The sequence below is a fragment of the Pelodiscus sinensis genome, chromosome 12 (genome assembly GCF_049634645.1).
Source record: "Pelodiscus sinensis isolate JC-2024 chromosome 12, ASM4963464v1, whole genome shotgun sequence".
Lineage (NCBI taxonomy): Eukaryota > Metazoa > Chordata > Testudines > Trionychidae > Pelodiscus > Pelodiscus sinensis.
In genome coordinates, this window is record NC_134722.1 from 43333929 (window position 1) to 43355278 (window position 21350).

At 50.4% G+C, this 21350-nt stretch overlaps 1 protein-coding gene and 1 non-coding gene across 6 annotated transcripts in view; both read right to left on the minus strand.

Moving 5' to 3' along the window:
- CPNE2 (copine 2) overlaps positions 1-21350 on the minus strand; it is a 167000-nt gene that overhangs the window by 7006 nt on the left and 138644 nt on the right. The gene's annotated exons all lie outside the window — the stretch shown is intronic.
- Positions 7406-7547, minus strand: LOC112545455 (small nucleolar RNA SNORA57). The gene has a single exon (XR_003088919.1). It is a non-coding gene; the product is annotated as a small nucleolar RNA SNORA57 (small nucleolar RNA).

The window sequence follows — 21350 nt, forward strand, 5'->3', positions numbered from 1 at the left end:
GTGTTGCCATCCCTCTGGGATGTGTTTCTGGCCAATGTCTAGCACCTCCGAGGTATGAATTTTTCTGCAATATCAGCCCAGTTCTTGCCATGTTCTGTGAGCTGGGCCTGCCTCTTGTTCACAGCTCAACTCTGCTTTATATTAGCAAAGTCTTGGCCACTGTCGTATCCCCCCCCTTAGTCGTCTCTTTTCCAAGCGGAAAACTCCCAGTCTCTCTTCCATACTCCTAAAGTGCATGTCCCAGAAGGCAGTCAGCCATCCCTCCCACAAGTACTCACTCCAGTCCTGGACTTAGGGCCCTGTCAGCATCAAAAGTCAGCACTGGCCATGTTAGTTGGATTGGAAGCATGGGAACTAAACTAGACAGAACCACAAAATCTGATTGTGTCCAGCAGCCTTGATACAACATCGTTTTTACAGTGATTACAACCAAGGACGGTCTCTTCTCCACTAGCACTACCAGATCTAAAGGAAACTTATCTGAGGCGGAAGCAAGATGCTTTGAGAGTCACCAATAAATGCTCAGAGGTCACCCTAATCACCAGAGAACCAGCTGTCCTATTCAGAGCCTGAATCACGCAAGCTAAGGCATCTCGCAGCTGACATGTCTTGCATGCTCGCTAATGGAGAACATTTAATATCAGAAGATTTAATTCATGCAAAAACAGAACAGATTATAAATGCGCAGATTCAAACGTGCCCCTAATTATAATGAACTCCAAACACTCTGCTCACAGGCGTTTTTAGCTCACTCCCCTTTAAAATCCTAAGCTGATGTGAAAAGTTAATGGTCTTACGTCATTTGTAAGCACCACTGAAATCCTGCTTTTGTTCTTCCATCCTCTTCTCTATAAACACCCAGCATTAGGTGGCTGGTGCCCTTTCCAGTGATGGGGGCTCCCAAAAAGTTCTCTTATGATAGCTGGGTTTTCAAATTTGATAGCTGGGCCTACAATCTGCCCTAATTGTGAGTTCAGTTGTAAACATGTGTCACAGTAACATACAACTGAGAACACTATAAACAGGGGCAAGAGACCCAGAGACACTGTTTTAGTCTAAACCACAAAGGCGGAGGTGAAAGTAGGCTGGCACGGGGCCAGTGCTCTGGTAATAACTGGCTGCCAGACTGGCCTGCATGAGGACGACTTTTTGCTCCCCCATTAGCGGCCCTGCTATTAAGGTCTGGCCGTGAAGTTAAAGGGCAGCAAGGCAAAAGGGCTGCCAACAGAGGGGAGCGAAAGGGGCAGCTGCCCGGGGCCCAGTTCCCAGCCATGTTGCTCAGGAGAGGGAGCTTGGGGGAAAGGGTTGGACTGCCCCCCACACTCGGCAGTGGGAAGTGGAGAAACACAGCTGCGGCAGAGCGGGCTGAGGTGAGTGCGGGGGGCGGGCCCTATCCCTGCTGCTGGTGCCAGGCTCCCCGTTAGTCCCCTTGGACGAAAGGGTGGAGTGGGGATGGAGGAGGCAGGGTAAGGTGGGGCTGAGGCGAATGGGGAGCAGGTCCTTCAAATCACCGCCAGAGCTCCGGGGTTCCCTGCTTCTACCACTGCAGCCACAGACTCTCGGTCACCAGCCAGGAAGGACTAGCTGGGAGGGGAGATGCTCTGCCCCAGCCCAGCCCCTTCTGGCTAAGGCCCTGCCTCTTCTGGGGGCCCAAGGCTGCCATCACCTTGCTAAGGATGCACCTGTAAGGCCCAGCATCTACTTTCACAGCTGCACTGATACAATCCAAGGTCTGCTGACATGAAGCTTCTTAAAAGCAGGTGATGCGAGCTGGAAGTTAATGACCTAGACCTGGTGAGTTGGATATTAGGCCTAATAGGTGGACAGAACTATGAGGCTGTTCCACTCACCATCCCTTTGTGGGAAAGAGACGTCTGAGGAGGGCGTGGGAAGAAAAGACAGAGGTGACTGAACAACAAGATCAAGACCCCATCAGATCTTGGCACCCAGGGCCGGAGAGGTGTCCTGACCAGACTGGGACAGACAACATTGTCACGCCTACTGGCTCCAGCTGAATTCCAGCCCTTACCATCCGGAGACTACCAAACCAGGGAGCGTCTCCTCCGAACAACAGCTCCCGCCCATCTCAACCCATTTCTCTTGGCCCCAGGACAGGAGTTACCTTCTCTAATGTCCTCCAAAAGGCTGTCCGAAGAGGGGGTGGGGTTTCCTTTTCCAACACTTGCTAGCTCCAGGAAGAAGAAATGACGTTAACACGAAAGGCGTTCTCGCTACTTCATGTCTCGACTGCTTTCTTGGTTTCCCCTTGTTTGTGTGTCTGATCAAAAGCTAAAAGAATCTCTAATGGCGCATTTGCTACGGTGCTCAGCTGGCTGAGGTCTCTGGAGACCAAACCCCAGCTTGGACTTTCCCATGTTCTTAGTCATGCCTGGGAACAAACAACGACGTGAAACGGGATCTGCAGGGAATCTGTTTGCATTTTATCCTTCAGAGATGAGGGGGGCGTTCTGACCAAGGGAAGCAGGCTGCAAGAGAGACCCCACAAACTCTGTGAGGCCTTGACTCACAAGAGGTGCACATGCCAGGCCGGATTGGCACGGCCGTGCCAGCACTCCGCATGCTGAGCTGGCTTGGGAAGAGAGAGAGAAATGCAAAATACCAGCGTTTGCCCTGTGCCACAATACAAACTGCAGCAGCTTCCCCACAGCTCCCCAGCAGTGTTTATGCTCATGGGCTCCACCATGTTCTCAGTACAGCCGGAAGAGCTCCCATCCCTTCAGTGGAGTCTCTCCGGATTTATAGCCGGGGGAATGAAGGTGAGATCCTGTCCCTATCGCTGAGGCTGGAGGAGAAATCGGTGGACAGGGAGAAATCAGACATTCTCATTCATTAACTTTGGAACAGCGACATGAACAAACAGCCCATCAACTGCAACCCTCCTGCTTGACAAGGGGACGCAACAGCTCCGTTTGTATGCACCGCAAAGCCCACCCAAACTGGAGGAATGAGAAGCTGCTTTAGTTACATTTTGACACTTTTCGTTTTAGTCTCTTTCCTTCCTCTCTTCCTCAAGAAGCTAATTACAAATTCGTAGTAATGGCACAAAACAGAAAGCCACTGCTAAGCCCCTCTTGTTTGCTCAATCCACACTCCCAGGACGCCAGAACGGGAAGGGACCTCAAGAGACATTGAGTCCAGTGCCCTGCCCTCACGCCTCTGGGGCAGCTGGCATTGGCCAGTCGGAAGACAGGAAACTGGGCTAAATGGACCTTTGGTCTGACCCAGCCGTGCCATTCTTCTGTTCTCCCTCGCCCCACCCCCACAGGGATCACTTGTTGGACTAATCAGGAAAACGTCCCCCACCCTCCTGAAAAACGTACTCTCTTTTTTTTAATCAAGAAAGCAGAAAACCCAAAAGTTGGGGAAGGAGTGTCAAAATGTGGCCCAAAGGCATGTGCTTTCTCCAACACGTTCACTTAGTTAAAAACTTAATTGTCAGTCAGAAACACCTGTTTGCGTGGAAGATCCCCACACGGTTTTCATAGAACCTTAGAACACTAGAACTGGAAGGGACCTCGAGAGACATCGAGTCCAGTCCCCTGCCCTCACAGCAGGACCAAGCACCGTCTAGATCATCCCGGACAGGTGTCTGTCTAACCTACTCTTAAATATCTCCAGAGATGGAGATTCCACAACCTCCCTACACAATTTATTCCAGTGTTTTACCCCCCTGACAGGCAGGAAGTTTTTCCTAATGTCCAACCTAAACCTCCATTGCTGCAGTTAAAGCCCATTGTTTCTTGCCCTATTACCAGAGGCCAAGAAGAACAATTTTTCTCTCTCCTCCTTGTGTCACCCTTTTAGATACTTGAAAAATGTTATCATGTCCCCTCTCAGTCTTCTCTTTTCTAAACTAAACAAGCCCAATTCTTTCAGTCTTGCCTCACTGCTCATGTTCTGTAGTTCTTCTCTGGACCTTCAATTTTTCCACATCTTTCTTGAAAAGTGGTGCCCAGAACTGGACACAGTACTCCAGGGCTACGTCTACACTGGCGGCTTCTTGCACAAGAACTCTTTTGTGGAAGAGTTCTTGTGCAAAAAATCTTCCACAAGAGAGTGTCTACACTGCCATGTCCTTTTGCGCAAGAGATGTGCTTTTGTGCAAGAGCATCCATGGCAGTGTAGACGCTCTCTTGCGCAAGAAAGCTCTGATGGCCATTTTAACCATAGGGGCTTCTTGCACAAGAAATTCATGTTGCCTGTCTACACTGCCCACTTGTGGAAGAGCTCTTGCTCAAGAGGGCTAATTCCTCGTGGGGAGAGGAAGAGGAATAACTCTTCTGGAAGAAGCCCTGTTTTACAACGCTGTACTGCAAGAATGGGCGTGCAGTGTAGACAGCTGGCAAGTTTTTGCACAAGAACCGCTGTTCTTGCGCAAGAAGCTGCCACTGTAGATATAGCCTATGTGTGTGTAAACCAGTATTAGGTCAGAGGTGCCAGGTAGGGAAAACAGGCGATGATTCAGAGAAGAATTGGAACAAGACTTTCCCTCACTGACGGCTAGAGGGGGTAACACATTGATCTTCGAGGCATGCCACCCTGGTTTACAGCTCTTCTTTTGGAGACGTCACTAGTCCATACCTTGATTGATGCAGCAACCCGATGGCTGAACATCAAGGTGAGCAAGGTGCTGTGGTCTGTTCCCTCTATCTTCTGTGCACTCCTCCATTACACTCATCCACCTACATTGCTGCCCGGCACCACATTGTGAAGCCTGGGCTGAGGTGAATTTCTGCACTGCGACAGCTGCTGTAGCCGTTCCAGTCCAGCAGCCTGTTCACCCTAGTCCAGGATCTTCATGCCAGGTTGTAAATTAGGGCCTGTGAGGTGAGCTGTGGCAAGTCAGCAGGAATGGCAGGTGTTGCAATCCAAAGGTGGGCAGATCTTGTAGGACTTGTGTGGTGCTTATGTGCACCCACTGGAACCAGTGTCCAGCCTCCCATGCAGTTTGAAGAGCAACACGTCTAATGCCTTTTGGCAGCATTCTCCAGAACTAGCATAAAGAGCAAGGAAGGCAGACATGCAGAACACAGGCATGTGCATGACAGCATTGCCAACTCTCACGATTTCATCATATGCTCCTAGTGTTATACCTAGTGTTTTCTGTAAGATCACAGCTGCTCAAGTCAGGGAATTCTGTGACCTTTCTTGTGTTCTTCATCAACACAAGAAAAAAGAATGTTTCCAGCCCGCCTGGCTGCTGCGAAGAACTTGAAAAGATGAACCCTAAAGGCTCAGAAAATGGAAGTGAAGAAAAATAAACTCCCGTTTTCTGCAATCACATTCTTATTTAAATCACTTGTGATTTCTGAATCCTTGTTTATCGCCTTCCTCTGTAGCATGGGGCACAGATCACAGCTAGAGGATTCTCTGCATCTTGGGGTCTTCAAAGTATTTGAAGGCTCCAATATCTGAGATATAGGTGAGAGGATTATTTTGGGAGGGATGGGTGAGATTCTGTGGGGCCTGCACTGTGCAGGGGGTCAGACTAGACGATCATGGTGGTCCCTTCTGACCTTAAAGTCTATGAGTCTATGAGGTTTAGGGAACCAACCTGTAGCCCCCAAACACGTAAAATAAGGTCAACCTCGGAGAAGAAAAAAAAATCTGGATTATTTTACACTCTTCTGAAAATATCTAGTTTGCAATGTGGATTTTGCTTTGTGATCAGGGACAGGAGGGCAGCAGCTAATACAACTAGGGACCCTTGAATCTGGCAGCTGTGTAGTTATAAATACATGAACACATCTACAGCTGCAGAGAACATAGCAGGGCTTTAAAAGGGATATTTGTATGGATTGGAAGAATATTCAGAGTTATCAGAATTAATGGCAACAAAAATTCTGGGTGGGACATTCACCTTGTGCTTCTGAGCTAGAAGCAATCTCTAACACTGGAATTTGTACACCTTCTCTGCAGGCGCTGGCTCTGCCGCTGTCTGAGACAGGACACTGCGTTTGTTCTGCTCTGGCAAGTGCTGTGACCAAGGAGTAAATGTACAAAACACATTGATTTCCTCCCCATACAGCTCTGCCGGCTTCAGCCCTAAGACTGAATTTCTTTGAGGGTGAAAAATTTCCCTCGATGTATGTTAAAAAAGATCTCTTCTCCTTTGCTCTTTCTCTCTGTGAAAGCAGCGACGGGACCGGAGACAAGCACTAAGAGGCATGCAGGAGCGGAGAAGGGAGCAAAGCTCTTCAAGCGCTATGTCAAGAGGATGTTTCCAAGGCTAGGTGAAATGAGAGAGACCCGATAAGACCATTCTTGGGATTACAGCAGAGTACTCTGGCAAGGACACAGGACCAGAACCAGTAGAGAGCAGCAGGTCCTGGGACATCAAAGCTATCTCCTTGTTGGGCTGAAATGAACTTCTCTTCTTCTCCATACTACCTTTATCCTTTTCACCTTGCAGCCTGCGGCAGTGGAAATCACTTAATATTCATACCCACTTCTCCACCTAACAGGAGACCTCCCTGGGTCTCAGTCTCCTCTCACAGGTCTGGAACTCCACCATCAGGAGAGAAATACGTCCTGAGGCCACCAATGTTCAGCCGTAAAAATGCTTCTCTTTTTAGTATCCCACTGACCAAGAACATTTCCCAAGAGTCGATATTTTATTATGCTGTAGATGCTGCCCTACCCCCACCCCAGCGCCGCAGAGTCATTAGAGGAGCCGTGATTAGACAAGGATTACTTAGGCACTCAGGCAGGGCTTTTCAAAGGGGCTTTAAGGAAATTCAATGGAAACGGGTCTCGCTCCTCAAGATTCTGTTGAAATCCCCTAGTCCCTGTCTCAGCACAGACCCCCCCAGTCACCCTGCTCTCCAGGCGTTTTCACCCTGATCAGAGGGCCAGCTCTGATAAACAGGAACTCAACGAGATTTCAAGATGGCGACACAAACCTCCTCCTAATGTGCAATCAGATGAGAACTTGCTAGGTTCTTGTTCAGAGAATATTCTTCCAAAAGCAATCACCCCAGAAGAAAAGGAATCAGCAGTTCCACAGATATGACTGGGGGCCAGGTCTGCAAAGATGTTTAGGTGCCTACAGATGCACGTAGGTGTCTATAAAACCACCTAAAGCAGATCAGGCACTTAACTCTCCTTCAACTCAATAAGAGTTAAGCACCCAACCTGCGTAGATGGTTTTGTAACCCCCAGCAGGTAGCTGTGGAAATCTGGCCCCATGACTGGTATCCACATTAGGGATGTAAGCGTAACCGGTATGCCTGCAGGCCCCGCCCTGACCCCACCGAGAACCTCAGCGACCCTGCTCCGTTGTGGTGTTTAAACACAACCCCAAATCACGCTCGTGACTGGTCATTTGCCTCCCATCTCCCCATTCTGATAACTGTCCCAGCAGTCCCTTGTTCCCTCCCAAGCAGCTTGTGCCGGTGAATGAGGCTAGGACCAGCAGACGGGAGCTACTGGCTCTGCAGACACAATGCTGGAGTTTGCAGTTTCTCTCCCTCCGTACATCACACGCAGGAGGAACGAGCTACTGCCTGCGTGCCAAGAACTGGAGGCATGAGACTGGCCCAGAACCCCCACCCCATACCCAGGGATGGACAGAGATCAGGGACAAGGCCGGGCCCTCACAGCATAATCCCCAGGCTGCGTCTCCAGGGCTCTGTGTGCAGCACGGAACACCAGGTGCACACTCCACACAGCTTTATGACCCTGGACAATGTCAGCCTTAGGGCTTCCTTTCACCCAACAGCTCATAAGACGGACTCTGCGGTTGGCTACTAAAACCAGGGGCCTGTGTTAGAGCTTAGCAGGCTTCGGCAGCCATGCGTCACTGGGTACGTCTACACGTTTGTTTATTGGGCAAAGGGAAATGAAGCGGCGATTTAAATGATCGCGGCTTCATTTAAATTTACATGGCTGCCGCACTGAGCCAACAAACAGCTGATCAGCTGTTTGTCGGCTCAGCGCGCTAGTCTGGACGCTCCCGCGCCGACATCAAAGCCCTTTGTCGGCAGCCCCAGTAAACCTCATCCTGCGAGGAATAACAGGGCTGCCGACAAAGGGCTTTGATGTCGGCAGGGGAGCGTCCAGACTAGCGCGCTGAGCCGACAAACAGCTGATCAGCTGTTTGTCGGCTCAGCGCGGCAGCCATGTAAATTTAAATGAAGCAACGATTATTTAAATCGCCGTTTCATTTCCCTTTGCCTACAACCCTAATCTACATGGCTCCGTCGATGGAGCCATGTAGTTTAGACACAGCCACTGAGTGGGATAATGCCTAAACAGCCTGTATTCTTCCCCACACCTAACAGGCTTCTCAGCCCATCGTGCACCCCTCTCCTTCTCCTCCTCTTCCTTTGTATGGCCACAGGGCCTACAGACCAAAGCCCCATTGTACGGGATGCTGCACAAACACACAGCAAGAGCCACACACCCCCACCTTCATAGCCTCCCCCTTCCAGGCTCATCTACACGCCTGCGTTGCTCCCAAATCGAGCGCTGCCCACTAATTCCCTTCCCTCAAGTGTGGAGCTTTTAACTCCCTCAGCCTAGTTGGCTGGCCTGCCAGGAGCACTGCTACAGCCTGAGCCAGCTGCTACTCTGACTACTGTGTACGCACCCAGTCACCCTGCGCCTCTCCCGTGAGCCCGGCTAACCTGAGCGGACTGAACTCACGTTATCGACACGCACACTAACTCTGCCATGATGCCTCCACTTCCCTTTCCCACCTCCCCTCTCGCTGTGAGTTTTCTGAAATCACAGGACGTGGCCCCCACAATCAGGAGACTGGCTTAAAAATCACAAGGGTTGTTCTGTTTGTTTCTTAAATAACACATCTGAGATTCTCGTTATTTACCCTCTTTGTTTTTAGACCACTAGGTGGTCCTGTTTTCAACCTTTTCTCCCAAACAATGAGTGAGCCTTTTTTTTAAAAATGAAGGCCAATAATCTCCAGTAACTACCTAATTTTGGGCCCTGGGGCCTTAATTAAAAATACCCCAAATGTCACAAGATCCGTGATGATAAAAAAGAAATCACATCAGCTGCCAACAGCGTTAACGAAATATGGAATTAACCTGCTGTGCACTGATCATCTTCCTTACTCTACCTTGGTGTTGTATCCTCCTTTCGCTGCACACATTGTCTGTCGCTAACGCCTAAGCACTTTGTGGTAGAGGCTGCAGCTTCCGATATGCAACCCAGAAATGTTGCCCCACTCCTGGACTTGGGACCCTGGGCACTGGAGAGGAGAAGGCCATCTCCAATTAATTCTCGGCTTTCTCTGAGCACAGCTATACATGAAGCAATTTCCTTAAGTCACCTCTTGAAAAGAGCTTTGTGGCCCAAGCTGATTTTCATGGCGGTTGGTCTTACTACATCCTCTGCGCCTCTGCCTAACTTTTTTTCCCTGTGGGCTATCTTGCTTTCAGCCTTTACCCAGCTGGCCTTCTCTCAGTTTCACAGTAAAATTGTGAAAAATGTTCTCTGCGGCCAGTAGCCTGAACCTTACAGGTAAGAATGTGCATGTATGCGTGAGAGAGAAGCGTAACCCCTGTTTTTAAATGGTATTCTGCTCGCAGCATAACTCCTGTGGGTCCAGGGATTCTCCCACAGAGAATACAGAGCAGAAACTGCAAGCACTTGAATGCTGGAGCAGAGATGGTGAGGGAGGTCAGGGCTGGAACTGGGAATCAGAGAACTGTGGCTGGAAGAAGGGGGGAAGAATCAATGCATTGGAAGTAGGCTCTCCAAGTAAACTTACGGCTAGTCTACAGCTTAATATCCCCACAGCATGGCTTCTACTGCACTGAGCCCTGCATTGTTTACTTAGCCTTGCACTGAATGCAGACAAGCGTGGATAAGCTCTAGTTATGAGCGTGCTTAACAATCCAGGGTTTCAGAATATCAAACCCTCTAATGAGGCAGTGGTGAAATACAACGAAGCAATGACATTCAGTCTGAATGGAGTGAGGCAAAACGTGCTGGACTGACAGCCCTCAGACTTCACCGGGGCACAGGGCAGGGGCAGGACATGCCTCACTACAGGGCCGTTGCAATGCACTTCCGCCTTCTGATGCAAAGCTGTTCTCGCTTCCGAAAGAAGAGCGCCATCTCATTCTTACATAATGCCTCCCCCTGTCGCTCTCAAAGCAATTTACAAAGGTCAGGATCAGTTCCCCCTTTCACCGATGGAGAAACTGAGGCACTGCACTGGCATGTGACATGCCCAACGTCCGGAGCAGAGCCAAGAATTGACCCCAGCTCCCCAGTCTAGTGCTCTGGTCACAAGGCCAGGCTCCATGGTCCATTCAGCCCTCAGGCACTCTGCTGAGCCTGCTACTAAAGGGGCCAGTTAATGCCAGCCCTGGTGGTAACGAGGACCCTGTTCACGAGAATATGGACCAAGATCAACAAAATGTCGGCTCAGCTGCTTTGCAGGGATAGATAAGGCAGGATCATAGTGAAAAGGACTGGAGTCGGGGGTGCAAAGTGATCACATGCTAAAGGAAGCACCCAGTCATAGAGCTAGTAAGAGAGAGGGATAAAAACATTAAGCAGCACAGGCAAGGGAATCTCTTCCCAGGGGATTTGGAGCAAGACAGAGATTCTGGGACCTGAGAGGCCAGCGAACGGGCTTCACTTCTCTTCCCCTCCACTATCGTTGGGGATTTACGAAGGAAGAGTTTGGGAGGCTGAGTCTGGAGCTCCAGGCTTGTAAGATAAAGGGGGGAAACATACGTACAGGGAAGGCGGTCCCAGGGTGCTGGGGACACACTGCGCTTTTCCATGTGCTGGCCAGATGAGACGTTAGCACCAGGCTGTCTTTTAATAATTGTGGAGTGACAGCAGCTCACAACTTGCTGAGTTCTGGGCAAATCTTTGGGTGCAGAAGAAAGGGCAGAGGACTCCATACTCGGGTGCCTTCTAGGGGTTTATGCCTCCTTTTTTAGTATTCACCATGGCTTGTCTGCATACACATGGGCTGCTCTTCCAATATTTATTGTTTCCATCCATTTTTTAAAATACTTGACATTAAAGTCATGTCTGGGCTGTATTGCCTATAAAATGTGACCACCAAGTATTTCTGCCAGCTAAGTCAACAATTAGATGCAAGACTGCAAGGGATTATCCAACATCTCCAGTGTGCTAGTGAAAAAGCAGGCTATTTGAAAACTGAAGATTCTCTGTGACGTGTCATTTTCATTTCCCATCACTTATTAATCCGTTTCGTACATGTGCACGTAGTCTGTCTGTCTGTCTGTCACACACACGCACACGCACAGACACATTGTTTTCTGCTCCCCTCTCTTAAAAGCTGGTGAGCGCCACTGGTTGAGCTATGGGTTGCCATGGAAAAGGTATAAGCACAGGATTTATTTACTGTTTGGAAATGGCACATCTCTCAGAGGGAAGCTTAATGAGAACGGGGCAGATTCAGAGCTGGTGACAGCGCCGGCTCCCAGATGCCACGGCGATGCTTATGCTATATAACTGCTGAGAATGACGAGCTCCAAGTAGGGAGCTAGGCAGACAGAAATCAACAACTCTACACCTGCCCATGCCCCAGGCTGGCTATTGACAAGCATGCCCAGAATATCCCCAATCCCGTTTTCAACTTGTACTCAGTGTGCCAATTGCCACAGCTAATTCCACACCCTTACTCCTGGCTGCTTGCCCATGGCCCCTGTCCTGCTCCAAACTCACATAATTAATTCTGGTTTCCAAGGCATCTCAAAGGAGATGTAACTTGAACTGACACAATGGCTCACGAGGTGCTTTCCATGGCTGGAAAGGGACCAGGCAAACCTGCTCAGCTGAAGACCTGAGAAGAGAAACAAGTGCTGGCTCACAACCCCCTACCAGCAAGTACATTGCTCTTGAGGGCTGAGCAGTGAAGGTTTGATTCACTAAGCAAACCATGCTGAGGCTACATCTAGATGACAAGCTTCTTTCGAAAGAGAGCATCTAGATTGCAACCACTTCTTTGGAAAAAGCAAGCCGCTTTTTTGAAAGAGCACTCAGGTAGTCTTGATGCTCTTTCAAAAAAGCACTGTTTGCATTCAAGAACGCCTTTTTTCGAAAGAAGGTGTTCTTCCTCGTAAAATGAGGTTTACCACGGTCGAAAAAACGTGCCATGTTTTTTCCATTTGATTTTGAAAGAACGCGGCGGAAGTCTTAGACACACGGAGTTGCAAATGAAGCCCGGGATTTGAATTTCCCGGGCTTCATTTGCATAAAGCCGGCCAGCGCCATTTTTAAATGCCGGCTAGGTCGGACCCCGTGCAGCGCGGCTACACGCAGCACGGACTAGCTAGTTCAGATTAGGCTTCCTAATCCGAACTAGCTGTACACCTTGTTCCACCGGGGTCCGACCTAGCCGGCATTTAAAAATGGCGCTGGCCGGCTTTATGCAAATGAAGCCCGGGAAATTCAAATCCCGGGCTTCATTTGCAACTCCGTATGACTACATTACCCCCCCTAGTTCGAACTAGGGGGGTAGTGTAGACATACCCCCAGAGAGAGCTGGAGGCCGGACCAGCCAGCTGCTTTCTGCTCATTTGAAAATTCTCCTAGTAAAAGTCTCTTTCCCATCTGCTCCCCCATAAAGCAGGGAGTTTACCTGCAATGGAAGGTAATCTCTGTGTAACCTCGCCCAAGCCCTATCATACACACTGATGGAAGAACTAAATTCTCCGTCCCTTCCCAATGTGCCAAATCCATTTTCTCTCCATGGAACTCCAACTCAATCCATCATCCCACTTATGAGCCGTGTCTTGTGCTGTCTCACTCCTCTGTAGGAGGCAGGGTGGCCGGGTGAGATATCAGAAACTGAACAGTGACAATGGCTGGGGAGGAAAAGATGGATCAGACACATGAGCAGTATGTGAGTGTGGGACTTCCCCAAATCTCCCTCAACATCAGGAGCCTTTTGCAACCAGAAAACCAAGATTTCTGAGGCAAACTACCACTGCCCTCGCAGTAACCTATTCTGGAGAATCTGGCCCATTTGGAGGACGTCGTGAGGTGGAGGCAGATCAGGGCTAGCTTGAATCTACTTGGTGCAGGCAATGACAGCGGGGAAGATGTGTTGACACGGCCTCTGCATGGGCTAGCAACACAGGTAGGTCCCCAGTGTCCCGAGCAGACTCTTACTGGGGTAGGCACCATCACGTCCTTACTACCACAATTACCTGCCTCGGCTAGATTCAAGCTAAATCAGCTGTACCTATCCACGCTGCAATCGCACCTGCATCTGTGGTGTAGACAAACCCTCCCTGCACCTCTATGGTGGACCAAGAGCTGCCATGGAGAGCAGCAACTCAAGAACCCCCGTGGGGAGAGGGCAGCGTGCAACTGGTAAAGATCAGAGAGATGGGCCTGACCTGCAGTGGTCCATTCCTGGTCATGAAATCTTAGATCCAGCTCCCAATCTTCCCATGCTTGGGAACACGAAACTCTATGGTTTGGTTTTCTCCAGCAGAAACCCTTCAAAACTCTGAGGCCGGGGTCTCCAGATAGGTTTGGGCCACAGCTTTTTACCCGCCACTAAGGCCCCTTGTGCTTTTATAGCAAACACGTGCACCTGTGGCTGCTTTCATTCCTAAAAATAAAATCTGCCTCTCCCCCTTTTCAGCCGGTGCCTCTTTGTCAAGAGGCTGTTATTAAAGGTGACATAATTGACATTATTTGCTCAATGCATTCAAGATGGGGTCAAAGAGGGCTGGTCACAGGGGAATAAATACTCTTCCCGATAATTCTTTGTGCATTTTAAAAATGAAAGATCCAGTTCAGACTTGCCTACGGTAGACCCATTACCTTAGTACTATTCAAAAGCTCCTTTGATTAAAATATTAGTGCCACCAAGGGGTGCAATTTGCATATGATTAATGCTCCTCTATTCATTTCTAGGGCTGGAGGCTTCTCCCCCACACCTCTTGAATTCCGACATAGAAAACAAAAATTGAAAATAAAGAATGATCAGAATTCATAATGAATTAAATGAAATCCAGACTTGCCAAATACAAGATGGTTACTCACCGTCCCACAGCTGTTGTTCTTCGAGATGTGTTGCTCATAACTATTCCAGTCAGACGTGAGTGCACCACATGCACCTAGAAGTGTCAGGGGTATGGCACTCCCTGGCCCTGCTGACCCGACTCCCCTTCGGTTCTGGCTGACTGGCTACTCTGACGGCGAGGAAGGTGAGTGGGTACAGAAGAGACATGAGAACACATCGCCAAGAACAACAGTTACGAGAAGGTGAGTAGCCGTCGTTTCTTCTTCCAGTGCCTGCTCAGACCAATTTCCAAGCCTTGCCTGGGGGGCGGGAGTGTGTGTGTCAGGGCAGGAATTGCAACGTTGCTCTGCCAAAGGCCACGCCCTCGCTGGCCTGATGCACTATGGCATGGCATCAGTGAAGGTGTGACCCAAAGACCATGTTGCCGCTCTGCAGATCTTCTGTAGTGGCACCTGGGCCAGAAACGTGGCTCACAAGGCCTGGGCCTTGTAGCATGAGGGACTTGAACCTGTGCTCCCGTGCCCCAGACCAGGCCCCCTGTCACTGGGCTGGTCCTTCCTCACCAGCTCACACAGCCCAGAAACGAGAGCCAATGTTTCCCAAACGCCGCCGCTGATGTCATGTTCCTCAATTTTGGCACATCCAGCCTTCATCTCAAGTTGTGTACACAAGAGCAGTCTGACACCTGCGGCTTCTCTCTCCGTCTCCTAGGAGGGCCACTCTGACAGGCAGGTGAACTCGATCATGAACGGGGGGAAGCGGGGGTTACTCCAGTATTCGTATGCAGGGACCCCAACAGGTCAGACATGGTGGATTATAGACTCATAGACTTTAAGGTCAGAAGGGACCATTATGATCATCTAGTCTGACCCCCTGCACAGTGCAGGCCACAAAATTTCACCCACCCCTCCTAGAATAATCCTCTCACCTATATCTCAGATATTGAAGCCTTCAAATACTTTGAAGACCCGAAGATGCAGAGAATCCTCTAGCTGTGATCTGTACCCCATGCTACAGAGGAAGGCGAAAAACCTCCAGGGCCTCTGCCAATCTACCCTGGAGGAAAATTCCTTCCCGACCCCAAATATAGCGATCAGCTAAACCCTGAGCATGTGGGCAAGACTCATCAGCCAGACACCCAGAAAGTTCTCTATAGTAACTCCTATCATCCCTCCATTGACCTATTTCCCACTGATAATGAATGGTCAATTAGTTACCAAGATCATAGTTATCTCATCAAACCATCCCCTTCATAAACCCATCTAGTTTAATCTTGAAGCCAGATAGATCTTTTGCCCCCACTACTTCCCTTGGAAGGCCGTTCCAGAACCTCACTCCTCTAATGGTTAGAAACCTTTGTCTAATCTCAAGTCTAAACTTCCTACTAGCCAGTTTATATCCATTTGTTCTTGTGTCCACATTGGTATTAAACTTAAATAATTCCTCTCCCTCCCTGGTATTTATCCCTCTAATATATTTAAAGAGTGCAATCATGTCCCCCCTCAGCCTTCTTTTGGTTAAAATAAACAAGCCAAGCTCCTTGAGTCTCCTTTCATAAGACAGGTTTTCCATTCCTCGGATCATCCTAGTGGCCCTTCTTTGTACCTGTTCCAGTTTGAATTCATCCTTCTTAAACATGGGAGACCAGAACTGCACACAGTATTCCAAATGGGGTCTCACCAATGACTTGTATAATGGCACTAACACCTCCTTATCCCTACTGGAAATACCTCGCCTAATACATCCCAAGATCGTATTAGCCTTTTTCACGGCCATGTCACAATGGCAGCTCATAGTCATTCTATAATCAACCAGGACTCTGAGGTCCTTCTCCTCCTCCGTTACTTCCAACTGATGTGTCCCCAGCTTATAACTAAAATTCTTGTTATTAATCCCTAAATGCATAACCTTACACTTCTCACTATTAAATTTCATCCTATTGCTATCACTCCAATTTACAAGATCATCCAGATCTTCCTGTATGATATCCCGATCCTTTTCTGAATTGGCAATAGCTCCCAACTTTGTGTCATCCGCAAATTTTATTAGGACACTTCCACTTTTGGTGCCAAGATCAGCAATAAAAAGATTAAATAAAATTGGCCCCAAAACTGATCCCTGAGGAACTCCGCTAGTAACCTTCCTCCAACCTGACAGTTCACCTTTCAGTATGACAGGATTGTGTGTGTCTGTACATGCACCCAATGAGGAGACCCAACAGAGCGTGAGGCTTTTAGCCAGAACCCCACCACCCAGGTGCGAGAAAGCAGAGTGCTTACACCTCATGCTTAGACCCTCCTTCTTGAGTCCCCATACCATGGCGCTGCCCCCCAGATGCGAGGCACGGCTGTATTTGGCCCAGGACAACAAAACCAACATTCCCATCGCCTTTCCAACCACGTTCCACAGGAAGGTTTTGGTCAGATGGCTGGGGGTCTGGACAACCGGGGGGCTGGGGCTGCTGGAGTGAAGGAGGCTTCTTCCTCCGCCCTGCTTCCCCAGCCCTGGAGCCAAGGTGTGTGTGGGCCAGTGGGGTGAGCAATGGCCATAGGATGGGGGTAGGAACAGCAACAGCAATGCTGCATGCCCCCTTGGGGCTCCTGACAAGTCCAGGCAACCTCTGGATTTTGCAGCGCTCAGCAGCGAGGTGCAGCCACCTCTGCCCCAGCCAACAGGGAAACCAAGGCCTTCCTCCAAAAGGGGCAGCACATGGCAAGCCCCACCCAATCCACTACCCAGCTTGGAACAGGCCACCGCTCTCAGGCTCCCCTGTCCCAGCTGAGGGTCCCTGCAGCCCAACAATTCCATCCCTGGGGCCCAAAAGGGGAAGATCCCAGGACCTCAGACAAACACTCTCAATTCCGCCAGCGGCCCGGTTTCCCTGCTTCCACTCTCTAGCCCCTTGCATGGGGTAGGGGTGGAGGGGCACACTACCCCCCATCCTGTCGCCATTCTGCAACTGCAAACTCCTCAAGCTCCTGCTGCGCTGGCCCTGGGGCCAAGACCTCACCCCCAAGAGATCACTGCGAGAAGGGACCCTGGATTCTGCCATGTAACCATAGCAACCTGGAAATATTACCTTCACTATCATTAAGCAAATAGCCTGGTTGTTAAACACAGCCTCTGAGGCCATTTCCTGTCCGAGTCGGCACTCACTCCCCCTCCAGCCGGGCACGAGCCCAGAGTGTGTATGTGCCCACTGCTGAGATGTCACCACGTCCCACGAGGAGACACTGCACCTTCTCCCGCCTCAGCACGGGCTAATGTCCCAGGTGGTTTCTGGCAAACTTGAAACCAAAAGGCAGAATGTAGAAGGAAGAGAAGCAGAGCTGTCACTGCAGGCAGCTGGGAAAATTGCTGGAGACAGGCAATGTGAAGGCAGACCAGTTGCCATTTGGGACAGGGGCACAGCGTGGGTGAGAAGCTGGATATGAGTCAGCAGGGTGCCCTTGTAGCCCAAAAAGCTAATGCTATATTAGGGTGCATTAGGAGGAGCATTGCCAGCAGATCCAGAGATGTCATCATTCCCCTTGATTCAGCTCTGGTTAGGCCACATCTGGTATATTGTGTCCAGTTCTGGGGCCCCCACTATAGAAAGGACATGGATGCATTGGAGAGGGTTCAGCAGAGGGTGACCAAAATGATGAGGGGGCTGGAGCACATGACTTATGAGGAGAGGCTGAGGGATTTGGGTCTGTTTAGTCTGCAGAAGAGAAGAGTGAGGGGGGATTTGAGAGCAGCCTTCAGCTTCCTGAAGGGGGGTTCCAAAGAGGATGGGGAGAGGCTGTTCTCAGTAGTGACAGATGGCAGAACAAGGAGCAATGGACTCACGTTGCAGTGGGAAAGGTCTAGGTTGGATATTAGGAAAAGCTATTTCCCTAGGAGGGTGGTGAAGCACTGGAATGGGTTCCCTAGGGAGGGGGTGGAATCTCCATCCCTAGAGGTGTTTAAGTCTCGGCTTGACAAAGCCCTGGCTGGGTTGATTTAGTTGGGATTGGTCCTGCCTTGGGCAGGGGGCTGGATTTGATGACTCCTGAGGTCTCTTCCAGCTCTAGGATTCTAAGTGGGTGGAACAGAGCCATCTCCGCGCGCGCACAGACCGACTGACAGCATCGTGCTGCTCATCGGCCCGAGGCAGAAGGCGGATCTGTCGCCAGTATGGCAATATCCTGGTTGCAGTTAGGGTAGCAAATGTGGCGCCCGCTGCGTAAGCAGGTAAGACCTCAGCCTTCCTCGAAGGGAACTAGCCCCACTTTTAGCCTCTGGTGACTAACAACCAGGGAAGCTGCACCAATGCAACCCCTAGCGGGGGCGGTCAAACCAGCAGTTTGCACTGGCAGCACTCCACAGTGGCGCAGCAGCCGCACAGCAGCCACGCCCTCGTTTGCACTCTCTTCACAGCTTCAAAGCTCACTCTGCCACTGGGAAGGCTTCAGGGGTCTCTGAAAACCAAAGCCAAGGTTCTGCACCGAGCCGGGGACATCCATACACCCCACAGGCTGGCTCCAGCACAGCACGCTGGGCCTGGGTTGGACAGCTCTAGCGTGGGCACCCGTGCCATGGGGCGTGCGTCACAACCTCGCCTAGGGAGGGCCCGTGAGGCGAGAAAGGGCCAGTTATACAGACATGCTACAGCTGAGGGGAATGAGGTGGTCTAAGTAACCCTGGATTGACGATGGAGCCCAGTGAGCAGGAACAGTCGGGGCTGACAGAAAGCAGGAAGTTGTCAGCAAATGGGACTGCAAGGAGGGCGTCTGCAGCCACTCTCTGGAAGGAAAGAAGCCCACGGGGAGAGCAGAGCCCCCCAGGGATCCAGGCCCTGAAGGAAGGTACATTGACAAGAGTGGTGGAGCAAGAGCCTGAGAGAGGTGATGTAGGAAAAGGTTCATAGACACAGGCCACTGCAGACTTTGGCCACTTATTGCCGGCGTGAGGAACCTTTTTGGATGGTGGGGGCCACACGCAAGTGAGATGCAACCCCTCCCTCCCCCCACAAACCCTCACTGGCCTGGCTCCCAACTAGGGATGTTAAATTTCGATGAATCAGCTAATTGAGTAGTCAATAGATTTTCCATCCACTACTCAATTACTTGATAAGGGGGCGCTTGCTATTCTGCTGTGCCTCTGCCTTTCAAATGCACCAGAATCGTCCTCGGCTCCTGTTCATTGCAGAGGGAGAGGGGCAGCGGGACCCAGCAGGGGCAGAAGCAGTCCCCACTGGCGCGCGTTCCCCTCTGTGACTCTTCCTTTGAGATGTACAAGAGCTGCAGGCGGCTCTTATACATTTCCAAGGGAGAGAAGCAGCTGTCAGACTGGCGCGAGTCAGTCCCCGCTTGCACTGTTTCCCCGCTATCCCCTGCCTCCCCGCCCCCGGACACGGGACTGCGGGGAACTGGCTTTTAAGCTGGCTCCCCCCAGCACCAGATCATGCTCCCCCCTTGCTGCATCTTTCTGGCCCTGGGGGAAGCGACTAGTCGAGTTCCTACTTGACCACTTGATGAGCATTTGCTTATCGACTAGTCGCTTACATCCCTACTCCCAACTGAGCAAGAGAGAAAACGGCACTCTCCACACTCCCCTCATGCCCCAGCCCCACGGTAGATGGGGGACTGTGCTGAGGCTCGGGGCTTCCCCCAGGGCCAGAATAACTTTTCTGGGGCTAGTAGATTTTATGCCCCAATAAGCTCTGGGGTGGAGCCAAAAATGAGGGGCTCATTGTGTGGTAGGGGGCTTCCAGGGGTGGGGGCCTGGGCAGGGGGTAGGGTGCAGGAGCAGGAAGGTGGGCTATGGGAGGGAGGGGCAGGGAACTGGGGCTCATAGCTGGTGCAGTGATTCCTGGCCAATAAGAGTGACGGGGCTGGAGCCTGCAAGTGAGCACAGGGAGAGCTTCTGTGTGCAGAGCTGCTTTCCCCTCCCCCCGGCACAGCCCACAGGCCGGAGGAAGCCCATCGCTTGCCTAGATCTGGTACCATAAGGGCCTAGTAGCTCTGAAGTTCTTGGTGCCCAGGACCGTTCAGTCTGACGATGCGTGTGGGATTCCAATGCTTGACAAACTGGTCCACACCCATCTGCCTGCAGAAGCGGGAGTCTCTTCCCTTTGGCCGTTATTTTATTTTAGCTGCAGGAGTCTCTTTAAATCACCTTGTTCCTTCCAGCCCTTCCTTCCCACCTGCTTAAGCAGAAAGGAATCTGCAAGTCCTGGCCTCGTAAACCACTGCCGACATCCCAGGACAGCCTCTCCAGACTGAGACAGCCTCGTGTTAATGAAAGAGAGCGGAGCCACAAGGGGCACCCCAAGAGAAAACAAGCAGCTTTCTGGCATGTGTGTAAACAGTCTGATGGGTTCATTAACTAGGACTTCAGGGATGATAGAGTGGCTTGAAGCATCATTTGGGAACTGGGATGCTGGCACAAAATTGGCAGTTTGCCCACATGGCTTAAAATTGTCAACAGAGTTGTCACATTTTTTTCTAACTTTGTTAAAAAAACGTCCCTTCGCTCGAGGCGCCTGGCTGGCTCGAGACTGTGTCAAAATCAGCACTTTAAGTAGCATTAGAGACAAAAGCATCTCGGCTAATCGGGACATGCTGAGGATACTGTTAAGTGGAATGTCCTTGCAAAGGAAATAAACAATAGGCTGTTCCCCCTTTGTGGCTTCTTTATAACATCTGAAAGGTGTTTACAAAAATAGAGTTTTCTTCACCGACTGCTTTCCACCTTTGGCATATCAAGTCCTCCCTGGAAAGCTCAGACATTTGCAGTGGAAACTTTCTTTGTCCTTAGCTGAAAAGGGGGGGATGCTGTACCTTTAATAAGGATTTTCCTCCTAACTGCTAGTTGTGTGTTGGAGCAAAGTAAACCAAAGAGTTTTAAAACCCATAAGAAGAAGAATCTCTTCTCTTTCCTACTGCTACATCATGATCTCACCAGCATTCTAGTCATCTACAGACAGCCTAAGACAGAAACAGGAGATAATGTGGGTCTTCTGTATAATTCATGAAGTACCTTTTATTCCCCACTGTGCAAGTCAGCTTTCCTTGCGCATGGCCTGAAAAAGGCAGCTTGCACCACGTCTGCACTACCCTCCTAGTTCGAACTAGCGGGGTAATGTATGCATACCGCACTTGCAAATGAAGCCCGGGATTTGAATTTCCCGGGCTTCATTTGCATAAGCGGGGAGCCGCCATTTTTAAAACCCCGCTCGTTCGAACCCCGTGCAGCGCGGCTACACGGGGCTCGAACTAGGTAGTTCGAACTAGGATTCCTATTACGAACTACCAGTACACCTCGTGGACCTCGTGCTAACGAGGTGTACTAGTAGTTCGGAATAGGAATCCTA